The sequence below is a fragment of the Chinchilla lanigera genome, unplaced genomic scaffold (genome assembly GCF_000276665.1).
Source record: "Chinchilla lanigera isolate Chin_1 unplaced genomic scaffold, ChiLan1.0 scaffold00003, whole genome shotgun sequence".
NCBI lineage: Eukaryota > Metazoa > Chordata > Mammalia > Rodentia > Chinchillidae > Chinchilla > Chinchilla lanigera.
Genome location: NW_004955404.1, coordinates 44,312,044 through 44,331,738, shown reverse-complemented (window position 1 = coordinate 44,331,738; position 19,695 = coordinate 44,312,044). Strand labels below are relative to the sequence as shown.

General features: G+C 38.3%; 1 protein-coding gene across 3 annotated transcripts in view; it reads left to right on the top strand.

Annotated features, from left to right (window-relative positions):
- The window catches only part of Tdrd3 (tudor domain containing 3), a 128,800-nt gene extending 126,220 nt beyond the window's left edge, over positions 1-2,580 (top strand). For all 3 annotated transcript variants that reach the window (XM_005374207.2, XM_005374206.2, XM_005374205.2), the window contains one exon: positions 2,344-2,580. The gene's annotated coding sequence lies outside the window, so the exon portion shown is untranslated. The remainder of the gene's footprint in view (positions 1-2,343) is intronic.
- The last annotated feature ends 17,115 nt before the right edge of the window (positions 2,581-19,695 follow it).

Sequence of the window (19,695 nt, the reverse complement as noted above, 5' to 3'; positions counted from 1 at the left end):
AAAAAAAAAAAAAAAAAAAAAATTCTGGCTAATAAACACTTTAGTGTACTTTGTAATTTCATAGTCATAGTCTTTTTATGTTTTGAGTAATTAGGTAATAAATGACACATAGTAGTTGTTCACTTAGTGTTTATCAAATAAAGATGTTCTGATAAAGTTTTGGGCAAATCATTTGCCCATTCTTTGATTGTCCTACAAAATGTTTTTTCGAGGTCTCTCCACTTCCTGGCCCCCTGCTTTACTGCCCTGAAGTGGAGAGAGAACTGGATTGGACTGGAGTCTAGTCCTAAGACCAACATCAGTGACTTAACAAAACAGGAGATGCCAGGGAGTCTGGGCTGGGTGAGAGGGTTACCAAAGTGGGGCAGTAGGCCCAAGTCTGAGCAAAGGAGGATGACAAGTCAGATCTGAGCCTTTAAGAGAGAGAGCTGAAACCTAAACTTTCTCTGAGAATTGTTACTTGGAAATATTAACAGAAATTGCACACAGCTCTCTAGTGAGTAAAACTGACCGAAACGTTGTGTCTTTGGAGAGGCTTCTGACTCAAGTGGAGTCCTAGGAACTAGATACCAACTAGTAGGACCAGGCCTTGGAAGTGAACGCTAAAGCCCGTATCCATGGTAATGTCTTCTAAAGACATTAAAGGTAGAGGCAAGCTTAAACAGGGGAAGAAGCAGACTCCAAAGCAATGGCTTAGCTGCTGAGTAGTGTGTGCAAGCCAAGACTGGGTGCTAGAAATACTTACTGATGCTGACAGCACAGTGTGACTCCTAGCAAAGTGGAGTTTGAATTTGGTGTGTTTGGTAGAATGATGATCTGAATAAGAGACTGACAAGATCAACATTGAGCTGAAGAAATACTGCTGTTGGTTGTAGTATGTGTTACAGAATCACCAGAAAAAGAAGCTAAGAAGCTTTTGCACTGATCCACTCTGAATAGTCAGTTTATTGTTGGGATTTAAAGAAGAGATTGCAGATGTGTAGGGGGAGTTTGTAAGACAGATCAGCAAGAAGCTCCTTAGTGCTGGTGGTTAAGTCCCAGTATGTGAAGCAATTTAATAACTGTTAAGTAACTTTGTATTTCATTTCTAGTTTTTTTAGTGGAAGAATAATCCTCATAATTACATATCAACCAAAAACTTTGAAAACAATAGCTAAGAATAAAAATATTATGACTTTATTTTCAAAGCTTCAGTTTTTGTTGTTGTTTTATTTTTTGTTTTTTTGTTGTTATTTTGAGACAGGGTCTTGCTGTGTAGTCTAGGCTGGCCTTGAACTCACTGTGTAACCCAGGCTGGACCCAAACTCACGGCAGTCCTCCTGCCTCAGCCTCCCAAGTGCTGAGATTACAAGAGTGTGCCACAACACCTGGCTAAAGGTTCAGTTTTTAACACTATTTTTTAGCTGGTAAAAGATGTGTTTTTAAGTGTTGATTTTGTTGTTGTTACTTCATTTTTTTTTTTTTCCCTGAAATCTGGTCCAGCATTCCTTTCCAGAATTTTTCAAATCAGTGACACAGAAATGATCACTATGAGGATAGCGTTACAGAACCTTGATGCCAGCAGGACTTGCCTCATGTGAGGATTATAGTACCCAGAGCTGTTTTCTCATCAAGAGACTGTTTACTTCAGAAAACTTCTGAGCTGTTTGTTTGCAGCCAGGAGGACTACCAGTCTGTGCAAGCACACTTTCTTGCTTGAAGCTGAGCAAGCAGGACTGGAGCAAGTCTTCTCTCACCATTTACCTCAGCTCTTCTAGTCACCACCAATTTCTGTGGTTTCAAATACTTTTGTTGTGTACCTTTGTCAGTGGTAGTTAGTGAAGGTGGTATCCAGCGGAGGAAGATGACAGACTGCAATAAACTGCCTGTGGGGACTAACCCAGTTCAGGGGTGTTAAAAGAGAAAGTGGTGGTAGGCAGGCTGGGGTACACATGCATTGGCAGACTACATTTTCTTTTGGGTCCCGTGTTACTGCAAACTGTTCTGTTCCTCTAAATTCCTAAATTTGACATGTTGGCAATAAACAATCTAACAGTACCAGACAAGTACTTCAGTAATTTCTAAGAGGAAAAAATATTTTTTTAAAGTTTTACTTTTTTCTTTATACATTGCTTTATAGAGATTTAAGTTTACAAATTAGACAGCAATGTCTGGTTTATTCTGATCTTAAGATTTGCTGAGAGGCTGGGGATGTATTTCATGCACAAAGCCCTGGGCAACACCTATTCATATTTACATAAACACTTTACATTTACAAATAAGTTTTAGTGGGCTGTGTTTTGAGAAAGTGGGAAAAGTTATGTTAGAGGCCAAATTCATTTTTTTTCTTTCTCTTTTAAATAGAGTCATTGTGAAGAAAGGAGCAGTCAGAACCTCCTGGTCAAAACTTCTGGCTAGACCTTCTGCTTTCCCTTCAGAGTGAAATACAGCTGTGGCAAAGACGGTTACTTGAAGAAACAAAAGCAGATTTTTAGGGGTAAAAATTCAAGAATGGGAAAAATGAATTAAATAAACCTTTTACAAATGAAAGCAAGATTTTTTTCTTATGCCATCAATAAAACTATTGTGCTATATATAATATATTATTTTACTGTGTGTTTTATGTGCCTAACGTTATCTTTATCATTCATCTAGTATTAACTCCCTACTAATGGCCTTCAACAGAACAGCAGTTACAGCCTACAAGAAAACCTTTCCCAGTGATTACAGAATAAACCAACTTACACAGGTAGCCACATTCCTTGCAAAAACAACCTGAAGCCAAATAGCAATTTTTAATGTATTAGTAGCTGCTGAATATGACATGAAGAAGTACTGAAAATTGAATATGTTTTGTGGCACTCTAATAGTTTTTAGGTGTAATTCAATTTAAAAATAGGTATTCTCTTCTTTTTAAATGTGCATTAGATCTTTAGGATGTGTTTGGTTACAAGTAACAGAAAACTCACCTTTAACCTCTTAAACATTAAGGGGAATTGATTGACTCATTTCATTGTCCGAAATTTAGTGACTCATCTTTATCATGAAAGACTGAGTTTTTGCAGCTCTCACTTTTGCTGTCTCTGGCATCAGCTTCATTCTATGGCAGGCTACTCCATGCGGCCAGATGGCTTCCAACTACTCTCAGAGCCATTAATTCTAAGTGTAGGGTAGGGCCTGCTTCTGGAAATGAGCTCAGAAAAAAAAAGCTTTTCTGTTTAGGCCACATTTACCTATATTGAGCTACTTTGCCGCCTTATGAACTAGTAACTCCAGCAGGGTCTACAGATTATTTCAGGTATGATCCACGTACTCCAGCCTTAGTAATAAGGTGATCCATGGAAGCACAGGGTATGCATCTGGAAGTCAGGATACTTGCTAAGAGAAGAGAGAAACGTTCTAAAGCAGCGAGAATGTTCACTACAGTGGACCAGATGTCTGAACTACAGATTCTTCATTTAATAGACAAAGATAGTCTTCCTTTAGTCTCAGTTTTATGAAGCCAGAAATAAGAATGAGAAGGAAGGGAGAAAGGGAGGGACAATGAGGAAGAGAAAAAATTATCTGGCCAAAACAATTTTCAGATGCACTGCTTTGCATTAAGGGTAGCCAAAATAATTTTCAGATACAGTGCTTTGCCTTAAGACCTTAGGCATTATCTCAAGGCCTACTCTTTTTTTATTTTTTAATTTTCAAAAGAAAACTAAAAACAAAAACCAAAACAACACAAAAACTACAAAAGTGATACAGAATTTCAAAACAGATGATACGAAATCAACAGTGGTTGTTTTGTTAGTTATTGTTACCTTCAGAGTAGTTGCTCAGATTACCAGATAGCTGTCATGCACGTGTGTGTGTGTAATTTCCTTCCTCCTTTCCCTCATCACAGTTATTCTTTCCTACTGAGCAGCTTCTTTCCCTTTCACAGTATTGTACCTTTCAGTTTTATTTACTCTTTTAGATTCCTATACTAAAGAGACATTATGGTGTTTATACCCGCAGGTCTGATTTATTTCACTTATGAGTATGGTCTCCAGTTGCATCCATTTACCTATAAAAGCCTCAAGTTTATCTTTCTTTATAGCTGAGTAATATTCCATTCTATAAAAGTACCACATTTTTCTTAGCCACTCCTCAGTTGATGGGCATTTGGGTTGTTTCCAAGATTTTGTTAGGACAAACTTGGGTGCACATATATTGTGGTGGTATGATGTTTTTAATACTTCTGGGAAAATACCCAGAAGGGGAATGGCTGGGTTAAATGGGACCTCTAATCCTAAATTTTTGAGAACATTTCAGACTGATTTCCAAAGTGGTTGCACCAGTCTACATTGCCACCAACAGTGAGGAAGTGTTCCTTTTCCCCACAGCTCCTCCATCATTTGTTATTGGTTGATTTCTTGATGGTAGCCATTCTTACTGGGGTGAGATGAAATCTCAGTGTTGTTTTAATTTGCATCTCTTGAACAACCAATGATGTTGAACATTTTTTCAAGAATTTATTTGCCATTTGTATTCATCTGAGAAGTGTGTATTCATCTCAGATGCCCATTTTTGGACTGGGTCTTTGAATTTAGGGAGTCTGAGTTTTTTCAGTTCTTTATATGTTATAGATAGAAGTCCTTTGAGGGACAGTTAGCTAAAAACATTTTCCCACTCTGTGTGTTGTCTTTTCACTGTATTGGTGATTTCTTTTGAAGAACAAAAGCTTTTTAATAGGATGAGATCCCAGTTGTTGATTCTTTGAAGTGTTTACCGTGCAGTTTGGGTTTTGTTCATGAAGAGTATGCCTACCCCTATGGCTTCAAGATTTTGACCTACTTTCTCTTCCAGTAGATTTAGTGTTTCTGCCTTAATATTTAAATCTTTGATCCATTTTGACTGTAGTTTAGTGCATGGTGATAGAGATGGGTCTAGTTTTAGTGTTTGGCATATAGAGAGCCAGTTTTTAGAGCACCATTTATTAAAGAGGCTGTCTTTCTTCCAGTGAACATATTTGGCCCCTTTATCGAAGATAAGGTGGCTGAGTGTGTTTGTAGTTGTGTCTGCATCTTCTAATCTGTTCTACTGGTCCTCAGGTCTGATTTTTTGCCAGTACCATGCTGATTTTATCACAGTAGCTTTGTAGTATAATTTGAAATCAGGGATTGTGATGCCTCCTGACTTGTCTTTGTTGTGCAAGGTTGCCTTTGCTTTTCTAGGTCTCTTCTGGTTCCAGATGAATTTTAGGAATGTTTTCTCTCGTTCTCTGAGGTATGGTCTACTAACTCTAAGGGTTTTTTTTTCTTTTTTCTTTTATAGCCCACAATTGATAGTAGATGGGGCATTGCTTTTGTATTTTATCATATTTAGATAGGAATGCTGTAGGTCTGGGTGCTGGTTTTTTGAAAGATTTACCAGTGATTGTAATGTATATCCTAGGTTGCCTGTGGTAGTTTGATAAGTTTGACAGCTAAGTCAGTAAGAAAGAAGGTAGAAGAACTTAAAGAAATTGAGCTCAGAGGGTAGTTTAAAGTCCAGGTCCTCTAGGACTTGGTATTATGGGGACCATAATACCTAGTACAGTTAAGCCTGCAGTAGATTGCCAGTTGGTGGCACTAGTGTTGACTTGTATTTATTATTATTCAGCAACCCCTGAAGAGTATTTTGACATGGTTATATGTGGTGTATAAATTGCACCAAAGATACCAAGAACAGCAAGGGAGGCCAGCCTGTTTGTTATACTGATTTTGTGTTGTTTGTTTTTTGAAAAATGTTTTTAGTTTTAAAGTGTTTTTCACTTCTGGGCCATAGGTATTAGTTTTTTAAAGAAAATCCTCAAGGTACGGGGGAAGTTAAGTCTTCAAACCTTTACTACTTGAAGAATGGTTAGGATTGCTACCTACTTCTGTCGATAGCCCTTGCACCCTTTCAGATAGAGTAGAAACATCTAAGAGCTAATAAAAGTAAACTGTGAGTTGACAGGCACTCAGACATGCCTCAAAGCCCTTCCTTCTGAGTTAGGATAGAAGAAATAAAGGTAGCTAGAAAGGAGACAAGAAAAATCCTAATTTAATTTTTTTTCTTTTATTCATGTTTACAGTATGTGGTGCTTACATTCATCATGGGGTGGGGATGTGTACATAATACAGTTTGTTTCGGTTGTGCCCTTTCCTCTCATCTCCCTCTCTTTGCCTCTAAATTCCCTTTCTCTATTTTTATTATGATTCTTAGCTCATGTTTATGGCATATAATGTTTATACTCAGTGAGGTTATTAGGTTACTATACATGGCTATGTTAATGCTACTTACTTCCCTTTTTCTTTTCCCCTCTCCCTTGGTCTCCCAAACCCTTTCTTTCTGCAAGAGAATTATCCTCTTGTTTCCTTCTATCCATCATTTTTTAATCTCTCTGTTTGTACTTAGCCTTATTCAAATGAGAGATACAATATACTTTAAGCTTGTGTGACATTTATTTCACACAACGTTATATTTTCCTGATGCATCTATTTTCTTACACATCCCATTTATCCTTCTTTATAGCTAAGTAGTGTTCCAGTAAATATAGTTACAACATTTTCTTTATCCATTCATCTGTTGATGGGTATACGTGCTGCTTCAAGGTATACTATTATGAATTGTGCTGTGGCAAACATTGGTATGCATAGTATCATTGTAGTATGATGTCTTTAACTTTTAGGGAAAGATATCTAGAAAGGGAATAGCTGGGTCATATGGAATTTCTAACTTTAGTTCTTAGAGAAAGAAAGACAAAATCTTCATACTGGTTGTACTAGTTAATATTCAATGTAGCAGGGTTCCTTTCTCACCACTGCCACACCAGCATTTGTTATCCTTTGACTTCTTGATAATTGCTATTCTTCCTGGCATAAAATGCAATCTTAGTATTGTTTTAATTTGCACTTCTCTAATTCCCAGAGATGTTGAATAGCTTTTCATATATTTGTTGGCCAGTTGTAGCTCCGAGAAGTGTCTGTTCATTTCACTTGCCTATTGTTTGGGTCTTTTATTTTAGTTTTCTTTTTTTTTTTTTCTTTTTCTTGTACTAGGAATCGAACTCATGACCTTGCACTTGCCAGGCAGGCGCCATGCCGCTGAGCTAAATCCCCAGCCCAAGGGTCTTTTATTTTAGATGGTCTAATTTTTTTTTAGTTCTTTAGATATACTAGATGTTAGTCTTCTGAGAAAGAAGACTAGATATACTAGATGTCAGTCTTCTGAGAAAAAAAATTTTTGCCATTCTGTAGGTTCTCTTCACTCTACTAATTGATTCCTTTGCTGTGCAGAAGCTTTTAATTTCATGTAATCCCCTTTGTTGATTTTTGCTGTTACTTCTTGTGCACTTGGGGTTCTGCTTTAAAAAATCCTTTCCTGTGCTCACTTCTGCAGTATATATATACTAAAAAAATCCTTTCCTACACCTATGACTTCAAGCATTTTACCTATGTTATTTTACAGTTAGTTCAGTGTTTGTTTTAATCTTTAGATCTTGATCCATTTTGCTTTTAGTTTAGTACATAATGAGTAATATGGGTTCCATTTCAGTCTTCTGCAAGCAGATATCCAGTTTTCCTGGTACCATTTGTGGAACAGGCTGCTTTTCCAGCATCATGTTCTTTTCACCTCTTTGTCAGAGATTAAATAGCTAAATGTATTCTGGGGATATTTCCTGATTTTGAGCGAGTGCTTTCAATTTTTACTCATTTAATATGATGTTTGTCATTGGTTTGTCATAAGTGGCTTTTATCAAATTCAGATATTGTCCTTCTATACCTATTTTCTTCAGGGTTCTTATCATCTATTCTGTTCCATTGATCCTGTCTGTTTTTGTGCCAGTACCATGCTGTTTTTATTACTGTTGCTTTGTAATATAGCTTGAAGCCTGGTATTGTGATGCCTCCTGCTTTGTTCTTGTTGCCCAAGATTGCTTTTGTTATTCTGTATCTCTTCTGGCTCCATATGAATTTTAGGATTGTTTTCTTTAGATATATCAAGTAAGCTATTGATATTTTCATTGGGATTGCATTGAATCCATAAAACAATTTTGGAAGTATGGCCATTTTGACAATATTGCTTCTGCCTATCCAGAAAATGGGGACATTCTTCCATTTTCTGATGTCTTTTTTAATCTCCTTTTTCAAAGTATTGTAGTTTTCTTTGTAGAGGTCTTTCTCTTCCTTAGGTTAATCCCTAGGTATTTTATTTTTCTTGGTACTATTGTAAATGGTATGTTTTCATAATTTTTCATTGAGTTTGTTATTGATTAAGACTTTTGATTTTTTGTGTTAACTTTGTATCCTGCTACATTGCTAAAGTTCGTTCTTCTAGCCGGGCGTTGTGGCACATGCCTGTAATCCCAGCACTCGGGAGGCTGAGGCAGGAGGATCATTGGGAGTTTGAGACCTGCCTGGGCTACAGAGTGAGCTCTAGTCCTGCCTGAACTGTATAGTGAGACTCTGTCTCAAAAAGACAATAAATAAATAAAGTTGGTTATTCTAAGAATTTTTTGGTGGAGTTCTTTGGTCTTCCATGTAGAGTATCATGCAACTGCAAATAATGATAATTTGAGTTTTCCTTTCCTGTGTGTATCCCTTTTGTTCCTTTTTCTTGCCTGATTGTTCTGGTTAATGTTCCAAGTACTATGTTGAATAGAAGTGGTGATAGTGGGCATCCTTGTGTTGTTCCTGATTTTGAGGGAGTGCTTTCAATTTTTACTCATTTAATATGATGTTTGTCATTGGTTTGTCATAAGTGGCTTTTATCACATTCAGATATTGTCCTTCTATACCTGTTTTCTTCAGGGTTCTTATCATAAGTGGATGATGGATTTTGTCAAAAGCCTTTTCCACATCTATTGATGTGACCGTGTGGTTTTATCCTGCTTCTTTTATGTTGTGTGTTATATTTATTGATTTGCATATGTTGAAACATTCTTGCATCTCTGGGATGAAATTTACTTTCTCATGATGCATGATCTTTTTGATGGTGTATTACACTCTATTTGCTAATATTGGTTGAAGATTTTTGAATCTACATTTATTAAGAGTATCATGTTAGGGGTATTAAGAGTACCATATTAAGATTATCCTCTAGTTCTCTTTGGGTCTTTATTTCCTTTTGGGATCAGAATGATGCTGGCTTCCATAAATGAGTTTAGAAGTACTCCACCCTTTTCAATTTTATGAAGAATATTGGTTTTGTAGAATTCATCAATGAATCAGTCAAGTCCTGGGCTTTTTTCTGGCTTACAGGATTTTTATTATGTTTTAAATTCATTGGTTGTTACTGGCTGGTTAAGCATTTTTATGTCTTCTTGGGTTAGCTTTGGTAGTTTGCATGAGTCTAGGAATCTATTTCTTTAAGATTTTCCAACTTATTGGAATCAAGTTTGCTTACTTATATGTTGAACTCTTCTTATTTGGGAAATTTTCTAGTATGCTTTCTGTAAACATTGATAATTCCATCTATATAATCTTCTAGGTTTTCTCTAAGTCCTATTAGTCTTAGGTTGTTGTTTTTGTCACCTAATAGCTGCTGGATGATATTTTCTTGTTCTTTCTCTCTCTCTCTCTTTTTTTTTTGGCTTCTCTGCATATTCCATTATAACTTACCATTTTGTCCTCAACTTCAGACACTGTGTCTTCACACTGGTCATTTCTGCAGTTTCTGCATCCTGTATAGTTTTTTATTTTACATATTTCTGCCTCCTGCCTTTTTGTGGATTCTGTAACTTTGGTGAATTTGGCATTCTTATTTTGATCCATTTTACTCATCTTTTCCAATTTTTTTGTTTCTCCAAAATCCACATTGGGCATTTTGAGTTACCATTCCATAAACTTTTGGGTTATTTCTTTTTTGATGTTGCCAAATTCCTTAGTTTCTTTAATCTTTTCATGGAGTTCTGTTACCTGGTATTTGCTTTACTCTCCATTTGTGCCCCCTTGGCTTGCCATAGGAGAGTTCAGAGACCTTGAAGGTCTGTTACTTTGCTTTCCCATTATCCTGTATGTATATATGTCTGGTTTTTATTCCCCCATTTTTTCCCTTTTATTTGAGCCTTGCGGATTGAGGTCTAGTAAAATGTGGAGAACTGGCAATTTATATAAAGACTTTTAGTAAGAAACTGCCTTCCTATCACGTATTTTCATGTCCAGAGACATGTATCCCTTTGGTTATTTAAGTGATTTGGACTCTGTCCCTGTGTTTCATAGGAAGAATTACTTCTGGTTATGACATCATCAATAGATCCATTCATATATCACATATATAAAAAAGACATTGCATTTATACTTCACCCTTTATCAGTACTCTATGCAGACTATGTTCATTTATTGTTAGCAGTTCTTCTGCAGTGTGCTAGGAGGAGTGTCAGTAAGAGGAGGGTTGATAGAAGTGCTAGTGTAAGTGAAAAGAAAGTGATATGGGCAGTTCTGTTGGAGTGCTTTCAGTTGAAGGATTAGTGTTGAGAGTTTTAAGAAGATATTTGTGGGGGCAAGGGTAAGATATAGGAGAAAGGAGGTGTGCTTTTTGGTTGAGGAAAGCTGTGTGGCTGACAGAACCTGTTGACAGCTTTGTGTACTTGTAATGCGGAAAAGAGGTATGGGAGGACAGGGGACCAGATAAGATATGAAAGAGTCAAAATAAAAGGATGGGAAACATAGAGGGTTAGTACTGGAGAAGATAGGAGTGACCTACATGGAGCAAAATATGACAAATTTAAAGCCTGAGGAGTTTATATACTGGAGAAAAAGTTAAATAACAATATTGTCACTGGGACTTGAAGTGAAGAAACTAGGTAGACAAATGTAAAGAGGGAGAGAGCGTAGACACCAACTAAACCAAAGCAAATAGAAAAAAAAATAAACACCAAAACCAAGTAAAGAAAACACAACAACAACCATTAAAAAACATAACCACATAATACAAAACCAAAAAGGAAAAACCCAGAAGATATCCCATAGGAACTCAGTTTAAATACTCCGATACTCCAAGAAGATCATGTATGTGTGATTCATTGAGATACGTTACTGGGAGGTGTTGGTTAATTGTCTGTCTTGGACATTTTGTCCTAGTACTGACAAATTAAAGAAGTAACTTTATTTTACCTCACAGTTTGTAGAGGTTTCAATCCATAGATGGCTGCTTCCAAGACAGGGTGGCATGACAGGGCAGGTAGGAAGCAGAATGGGAACAAGGGAGTAAGAAGGATACGCAACTCCAGGCCGGTGACCCACCTCTTCCCAGCATGCTTCACTTCCTGGCATCATATCCAACTGTAAACCCATCAGTGGAATAATCCATTATCACATATCCATGATTCAGCCACCTCCCAGAAACTCTCCCTGTAAGCACTTTAGGCTTTGAGGAGACACTAGATATAAACCATGACACTATCATTGTGCTTTTTCTCTGTTGGTGATGCCTTTGTTTCTCTTTTCCTGTCATTTTTATTTATCCATTGGCTTGGAATGTACAACCTGTTTGCTAGAAACCTTGGGTGTTTACACCCTTCTAGCTTTGATTGCAGCATGATTATATACAGCCATACCAATGATCACCTCTGACCTTTTCCAGTGCAAAAATGAAGTGAACCTAGCCTCAGGACTTCATTCCATCAGCTTACATACTGATGCTGAGCCAGTTCTTGGGTTAGAAACTCTTCCCATGCCCCTCCCTGGGTGTGATGCTGGGATCAGCAGGCAGATTCATTGTCAAGGGAGCACTGAGTCGGCGTTATGCTGTACATGCTCTCCAGTGTGCGTCCTCAAGGGACTGCATTTGCTTTCACACACTGGCTGGTGGTTCTGCAAGAGAGGGCAGTGACTGGTGTGAAAATACTTGGCTCCTTGCTCTCAGAAGCCGAGATTCCTTGGGGCATGTGTGCCCATGCCCTGGAGTTTGCGGCACCTACGGCTCTGCCCGGGTGTGTGTGTGGTTTCCTACTGCTTGGTGAGGGTTCTGCAAGGGACTGCTACAGCTGCAGTTCCTTCTTAACTACAAGAGGCCATGAGCCTGCACATTCCCTTTCCTGGGGAATGCAGCTGGTTGCTGGTGAGCACCCATTTTCTCTGCACCTGGGTGTATTTTCTGGTGACATGCAAGGCAGGAATAGGGCTGAACTGACCTGTGGTCAAGGCTGGCATCTGCGACTCAGTAGTTCAGGAGACAGGCAGGATTTGTGGTAGGCAGTTCCGGCTTTTCCTGTTGCTGAGACAAAATATCCAACACCCAAAGTTGAAGGAAGGTTTATTTTATCTCAGAGTTTGTAGAGGTTTCAATTCATAGTTGGCTAGCTCCAGGGAGGGTGACATGACAGAGGGGCATGGGAGAAGGCAGCAATTGATGAGCCGTGAGCAGCGACCTTCTTTCTGTCTCTACATTTTATCCAGGCTACTTGCCTTTAGCCTTCACACCCTTAATCCTGTCATCAAGTCTTTGATCCCAGCACCTCCACCCTAGATCCAGCCATCTCCAAAAAGCTCTACCTATGACCACATGAGGTTTTGAGGGCACACAGCACAAGCCATAATAGACACGCTGCCTACAACTCAGCTCACCTACAGGCCAGCAGAGCTGATGCCAGCTGGCCTTGCTTGCCTTGACTTGGCAGGCACTCTGAGCAAGCAAGCTACTTCAGCCAGTGCCGGTGCCATGGATGCGCATGCTGGTGAATCAGCAGGCAGTCTGGGTAGACAAGCTCATGAGACGGCAGGCAAGCTAGGATGTCCACGCCTGTGTATGCTCTCTGGCCTGTCTTGTGTGGGGAGAGACTCAGCTGCCCCCAGTCTCACCAGAGCGGATAACACAGGAATGCTGTTGTCTCCAGTGTTCGGAGGCAGGGGGACATGCGGGCCGGGCAGGGAACAAAAGCTCTGACCCTGGAATCTCCTGTCTGAGGTGCTGGTTCAGTTCCTCAGACTTTTGCCTCACTTTCAAAATGGCTGCTCCCCGGAGGCGTAGGGAGTCATGGTGGGCAGACCCACTCTTCACTTGTCCAGTTTTCACTTGATCTACATATATGGTCTTTCTTAATAATTCTCTGTTCAGGCAGGAGCTTCTCTTACCTTCTAAATACCTTCGTGCTCAGTGGATCCTTTCTGAGTTTTTCTGATGTGACTCCTCCTCTAGTCAGCCAAGTTAAATCTCCAGAGAAATAATGATTTTAAATTGTATTTTTAAGAAAAACTGCAGCTTCAGGACACAGATCCACTAAAAAAATAGTGCTAAGGCCTTTAGGAACTGAGAAGCTTGGGTCTGTTCTTTTCACCTGTAAATGGGACTTTTCAACTGTGAATGGGTCATCCATGTTCTCTTGTGAAATAGGCTGTTTCCTTGAGTGGCCTGTCCCTCTACCACCTGTTTATGGGTTCTCATTTACCTGTAGAAAGGGCCATTGCTTTCACCTATAAATTGAACCCCTCTCTCCTCATAGATTCTCAAATTCCCAGATTCTGTCTGAAGCCCTTACGAATGTGTGCAGCTCCAGGATATAATACATCACATTATCTCAATGCCCACACTCCCTCCTGAGTGTTTATTTTTCCCCCTAAATGTTTTTCATGTTTCCTACTGACTAATCATGAAAATATTTTTCCTATGACGAGAATCAGTGAACTTATTCTGTGGAGGATGAGTTGAGGTGTTAGAGTAAACCGAGGTGTGACTGGGGCCACCAAGTCAGGTGCAGTGGGAACAATAAGCAAAGTTTATTCCAGCCTGGGTACAGGCAGGCAAAAGGCAATAATATAGTTGGCCCCGAGGGACAGGCAGGTAAAAGTTTTATAGGTGTGCTTGGATAGGGGAGGAGTATGGCAGGGAAGAGTGGGAAATTTTTAGTCTGTGTCTGGGGGAGTTTGGAGTTTGGGTGACATCCATATCTTGCAGGTTGGGCTGCATAGGGCAGTTGCTTGTTGATCTCCTTCTGCAGCTCTGGCTCCCTGTTATCTCTGCCTCAGAAGCTGTGGTCAGCGCCTCTGCTCAGGGAATTTTTTCTTCTCTGTCTGTGCAGGGGTCTGACACAAGGGTCTTCATCTTTTCTTTGAGGAACCTCTTCAGGACCTGTCCAGTAACACCTCCAAGCAAAGTACCAAATTTTGTCTATTATTTTAGCCAGCACTCTTGGTCAGCACATTTTGTCTTGTATTTTGGTCAGATACATTTGTAGCATGTATCTCTGTCTCTTTGCTCTCCTTTTCCCTCTCTTTCTTTCCCCACTTTCCTAGTTTAAACTGTTTATTTGTGGCTTCATAAGATGAAGACAGCCTTTGTGTCCTATGAAATGAAGAATTTGTAGGTCACTTGACCTTCCAGGTGTAGGCCATAACGACAACAATGCAGCCTCGTGCTAGTTTCCTTTTTGTATCCTATCACATTTCCCATCAGCCTTTCTTTGTGACTCTTAACACATCACAGCTAGCCTTATGCCAGTTGACTACAAATAAACATAGAAGGAACAAAAAGAAAATATGACTAGTGCTGCTAAAAGGTGTTCATGCTCCATGGTGACCAAGTAAAGTGGCCACAGTCCTGCCAGCACAGGCCCTTGGCTGGCATATGTAGAAACAAGATTCAGTGTTGTGTCTGAACAAGTTGGGATGTCAGTGCTTGGGGAATCCTTTCCTCTTGCTTGTCTGTTGTCCCCTTCTCAGCAGGGTAGGCACTCTAAGTCTATGTTCAGCTTACATACAGTGCTGGTACACTTTCCATTCTTTCTTGTCTTCCATTCCAGTAACAGATCTTGAGGTAAAATAATGAAGATAAAATATCCATTCAGATAATATGTTTACATAAAAAAACAAGGCCACAGAGATCAAATACGTTTTTTTATAAACAGGAGAGACAGTCTAGTTCAAATTTTTAACTGCAGAAGGAAAATCCTGTTTTTTGTCATATAGCTTACATACAACAAGAGGGAGAAAGTTGAGTCAAGGGAAGTCAGTACTCAGCAAGGGCATGGATTCCACATTTGCAGGAGAGAGCCCCGCAGCTCCGCTGTCCATGGTGCCAGACAAGAGGATGGCAGCACAGGCCTCGCTCTGGGACTGAACTCAGGAAGTTCCTGCGAAATCCAACGCTAGGAGAGGCACAGGCTGTCTAATGTCCAAACTGCTTCAGCTTGTGGGGAAAAAAGCTTCAGTCTTCTGGTTCCCTTTCCTCTTTCTGGTTTGTCAACCAGTGTAGAGGAAGGGCCTGGCATGTTACACTCACCATCTATTATGTTGGTCATGGGCCTGGGAAAGAGATACTTGGACTTATCTTCTAGAAGCAAAGCTAATTCATTCTTAAGTGTTTCAAAATTTGAGAAACAGCAAGATTGATAAGTAGATGTATTTGACAGATGTTTATTTTTCTCTCAACCTTTGAGAATGTAGCTAAAAAACACACAGTCAGCACAGTGCCTGCTACCTGACTTAGATCCTCCTAAGCTAGAGACACTGGGCTGTCATTTGGAAATACAAGGCTTATGGAGTTGCTCATTATAAATACTAGAAATTCTGCTCACAAGAGGGCCGGACTATTACTCTTGACAGAACACAGTTACTAGGAACTCCATGGTCAAGGAGGGAGTAGAAAGTTAAACCAAGGAACATTAAAAAAAGTGAAAGGGTCCTCAGGGAAATTCCTAAATGAAGACAGGGTTTTTCTGATCCCACTCTCCAAGAGAGAAGGTAGTCTGCTTGAGGGAGAACTCTACCTACCCCAGATGTGGAAATCATAAAGGTCCGACCTCTCAAGTGAAGAGATCTCCGATCCCTGGAGATAGTCTCTGGACAGTGGAATGAATTTTCTGGCACCATAGTAACACTTTGCTCTTTTTCATTTGCTCTCTTTTCAAATAATGCAATTGATTTGATTAGTATGGTTAGAGTGACATTATAGGCCAAAATATCAAAATATTGTATGCTGGTACTGTCAGGTACACATGATATATTTCATGGCAGTGAAGATTGTAACTAGAAAAAGTTATGATGATGTCATATTGTTTCATGCTGGGATGGCCGTAATATACTGATTCAATTTAGAATTGTTGGAAACGTCTTAAGTAACATACTGACTTGATTCAGAAACAGTCAAGGCCAACTTCATGAGACATTTATACAACTGTGAGATGCTAGCTGTCCACCTCACCTTGTCTAGGTAGTTTGCTTTAAATAATACACTTAGAAGAGCTATAGGTAGAGCTGTAGAAGAACTGCATGAAAAATAGGTAGAACTATTTTTTTAAGGACCTATTTGTGTGTTAGCTGGCTCAAAGAGTAAAACACATCTTACCATTAATCCCCCTCAAAATACTCCCACTAACTTCAAACACACTTATCCCACCATTCTTGCTACTTTTCTGAAGCACTTTGGGAGGTCGACTTTCATGAGCATCTTTATGTGATCAAAAATGCAGTGAAAGCTGCTACCAAATACCACTCATTGGAAAGGCAGGCTTATAGGAACATTACAGTGTGTCTCCATTCACCTTAGTCACTGGAACTGGCATAACTTCTTGTTCTTTCACAGTGACCATGAATGGTAAATATTTGATTCAGGACAGAAGCTGCCATGACAGGATAATAAAAAACATGAAGGAAGACTTCCAAAACTCCTTCACATAGTGGCAAGAATGATGGGATAAATATGTTCAAAGAAAAGGGGAGTATTTTGTAGGGGATTAATGGAATGTGTCTTTTACTATAATAAATTTTAAAAGTTTAAACAGTCAGCATATTTTTCAATCACATATTATCCAAAACCATAAAATATCAGAAACAAAAATAGGACTTCTCTGTGACTCTGGGATAGGCAAAGAGTTTTTAGATACAACACCAAAATGTGATCCATGACAGAAAAAAGTCAACAAATTATACTTAATTGAAAACTCCCCAAAGACGTGGTTAAGGCAATGAAACAAGATATATATATATATATATATTTGGAAAGCATATATGTATACATATTCATATTTGATGGAGGACATGTATACAAAATATACAAAAAATTTTTGGCACTGAGCATGGTGACACACACCTGTAGTCACAACACAGTCTGGGAGTCTGAGGTAGGAGACAGTGAGTACTCATCTCTTAATGGGATCATAGTTGAAAAGGAAAATTCAACCATAAGGAAATCATTACCATATCCCTCTTAACATGAGCATCATTGAGAAGGTCCACCAAACTAAAGGTTGGTGAGGATGTGAAGGAAGTAGAACTCTTATACACTCGGGGGAAACATAAAATGTTTCTTTAGAAGTTAAACATGTCCATAGTATGATGTAAGTATTCCACTTTTAGTTCTTTACCCATGATAAATGAAAGCAGATGTTTTTATATTTATACATGGATGTTCATATCATTTTTATTTGTAATAATCCTAGACTAAAGACAGCCCAATGTCCATTAATGTGTGGATGCATAATTAAAGGAAACATTACCAAGCAATAAAAAGGATTGAACTACTGATAAATGTGACAAAATGAATGAATATCAAATTAATCATATTGAGCAAAAGTGGGCAGAACTTTGAGTTTCTGGGAAACATACTATATTATTACATTTACAGAAAACTATAGAAGATGCAAAGTAACCCTAATAGCAGAAGCCAAAGAGTGGTCACGTGCGAACAGGAGAGGGGTGTGAGAGAGGGATTACCAAAGTGTATGAGGAAACTTTCTGGAGAATAGGTTGGCTTAGTGAGGTTGTGGTTATAATTTCATGAGAATATACATTCCAAGATTTATCAAATTGTACCTTTTAGACAGGTACATTTCTCTATATACTAGTTATGCTCAATACAACTATATTTTTAAAAAAGCAATTGTAAATGCAGTTGGGTGTTTTCTTGCTTTTTGTCTAACTTACTGAAATAATGTCAGACTTTACTGCTGCATTCAATGAAAAATAGCTTTCCACTCTTCACTGGGTTGTGGTAGCAGTGTAATGACTGTTACAGTTATCTTTGTAAGGAAATATTTAACATAAAAACTATTAATAGCTTTATGATCATCATAGAGATATGGAGTCTTTCCATTGTTACTGTTATTTATAAAGCTCCTGATTCTTAGAGCATGGATAAATTGTTATAATATTGTTATTTTGATTGTGTTATAACTAAAACATGCATAATAACTTTTAGGGAGTTTTATGTATGTGTATGTGTATCTAAGTTTTCTATTGTTAGAATTAAGTCTATCGGTAGTCCCAGATACTTACTTAAAAGGACTAGGGGTTTTGACAGGAAATAGCTAACTGTCTGAGCCCTATCTTTTTGTTTTTGTAATAACTGTTGAGTTTTCTAGTACTGACAGAAATAATTCTGATATCTAATTTGCTGCTTAACAGGTACTTGTTTTAATTTTGAAAATCTTAGGGGCTAGGGATTTAGCTCAGTGGCACAGTGCCTTCCTGGCAAGCGTGAGGTCGTGAGTTTGATTTCTGGTACTGGAAAAAAAACAACAACAAAAAAACTAAAACAAACAAAATTTCAAAAATCTTTTTGATATCTTGGAAAATATAACTAATAGACTAATAGCTGTGGTATTTTTTATCATATTCTAAATTCTTTTAAATTTTACCTGGCATTTTTTCAAACATGAGGTAATTTTCCCCAACCTATTTCACGTTAGACCTATTTAACATAAATATGCTAAAGTATGAATATTTATGTAGAAGTATTTACATACATTTGGAAAACTTCTGTTCTTTATACTCAGGTTTAAGTACATTCAATAAATGTTCATTTTATCTTAACCAATTGGTTTGGATTTATAACATGCTAAAACTCATAAGCTTGATAGAGGACTCCAAATAATGTGATAAACATAAAGTTGAAGGTTTTTATTGTTGTTTTATATGAAATACTGTGTTTTCACATTGAATCTAAGTAATTTTTTGATATTTTCATGGTGTTAGCAACAATACCCTTTGTATACAGTTGCTTCCCTTGAAGTTCTTTGTATCTCTTTAAAATGTTTAGAAGTCCTGCTGAGACTCAGGGTACTCAGGACACTTGCTATTTTCTTGTCCAAACACAACATGGATAGAAATAGAGTAACCTTGGGCTGGTTAGACTACAGTGTAGTCACCTCCTAAAATAATTTCTTCCACAAACTTAATCAATTCCTTATAAATAATTGTGCCACATGTTACAAACTGCTTATATGAAACAGCTAGACAGGAATTATTTCTTTCAAGTACCATTTATACAAATTTTGGAAACCTAATTTTTGGAGTCCTCATGGCAAATAGTCATGTCCAGTTAGTTACTCAGTTGAAATTTCCTGGGTTTAATGCCTGAATCTGATTCTTTATTTAGACATTAGAAAATGATAGTGTTTGTATTATCAGAGTACACTATAAACAATGCACCGCTTAAACACATTTGTAGCATGGTGAAACCCTTTGAATTGTTTTTATGGCCCACCTCCCTTTTCTCAGCATTGTTGTCTTCAACCATCCAGTTTCCCAGAGGGGACCCCAAGGTCTGCGCAGTGTTCATAGTGGGGAGAAACAAAATAGTGAAGTCGCTGGGAACAAAGCCTCTACTTGGCTTTGAGACCTTAGTTATATAGCTTAGCCTTTTAAAATCTGTTCTACCATTTGGGAGACAGGGCATTAGTAGTACTTCCTTGTAGGATGGTGAAGTGGGGAAGAGAGAAGCAACCTCTGACAAATCCAGATGCTGGCCTGGCACTCAGTTCTCTTGTTGTCCATAATTTCATAGATACCA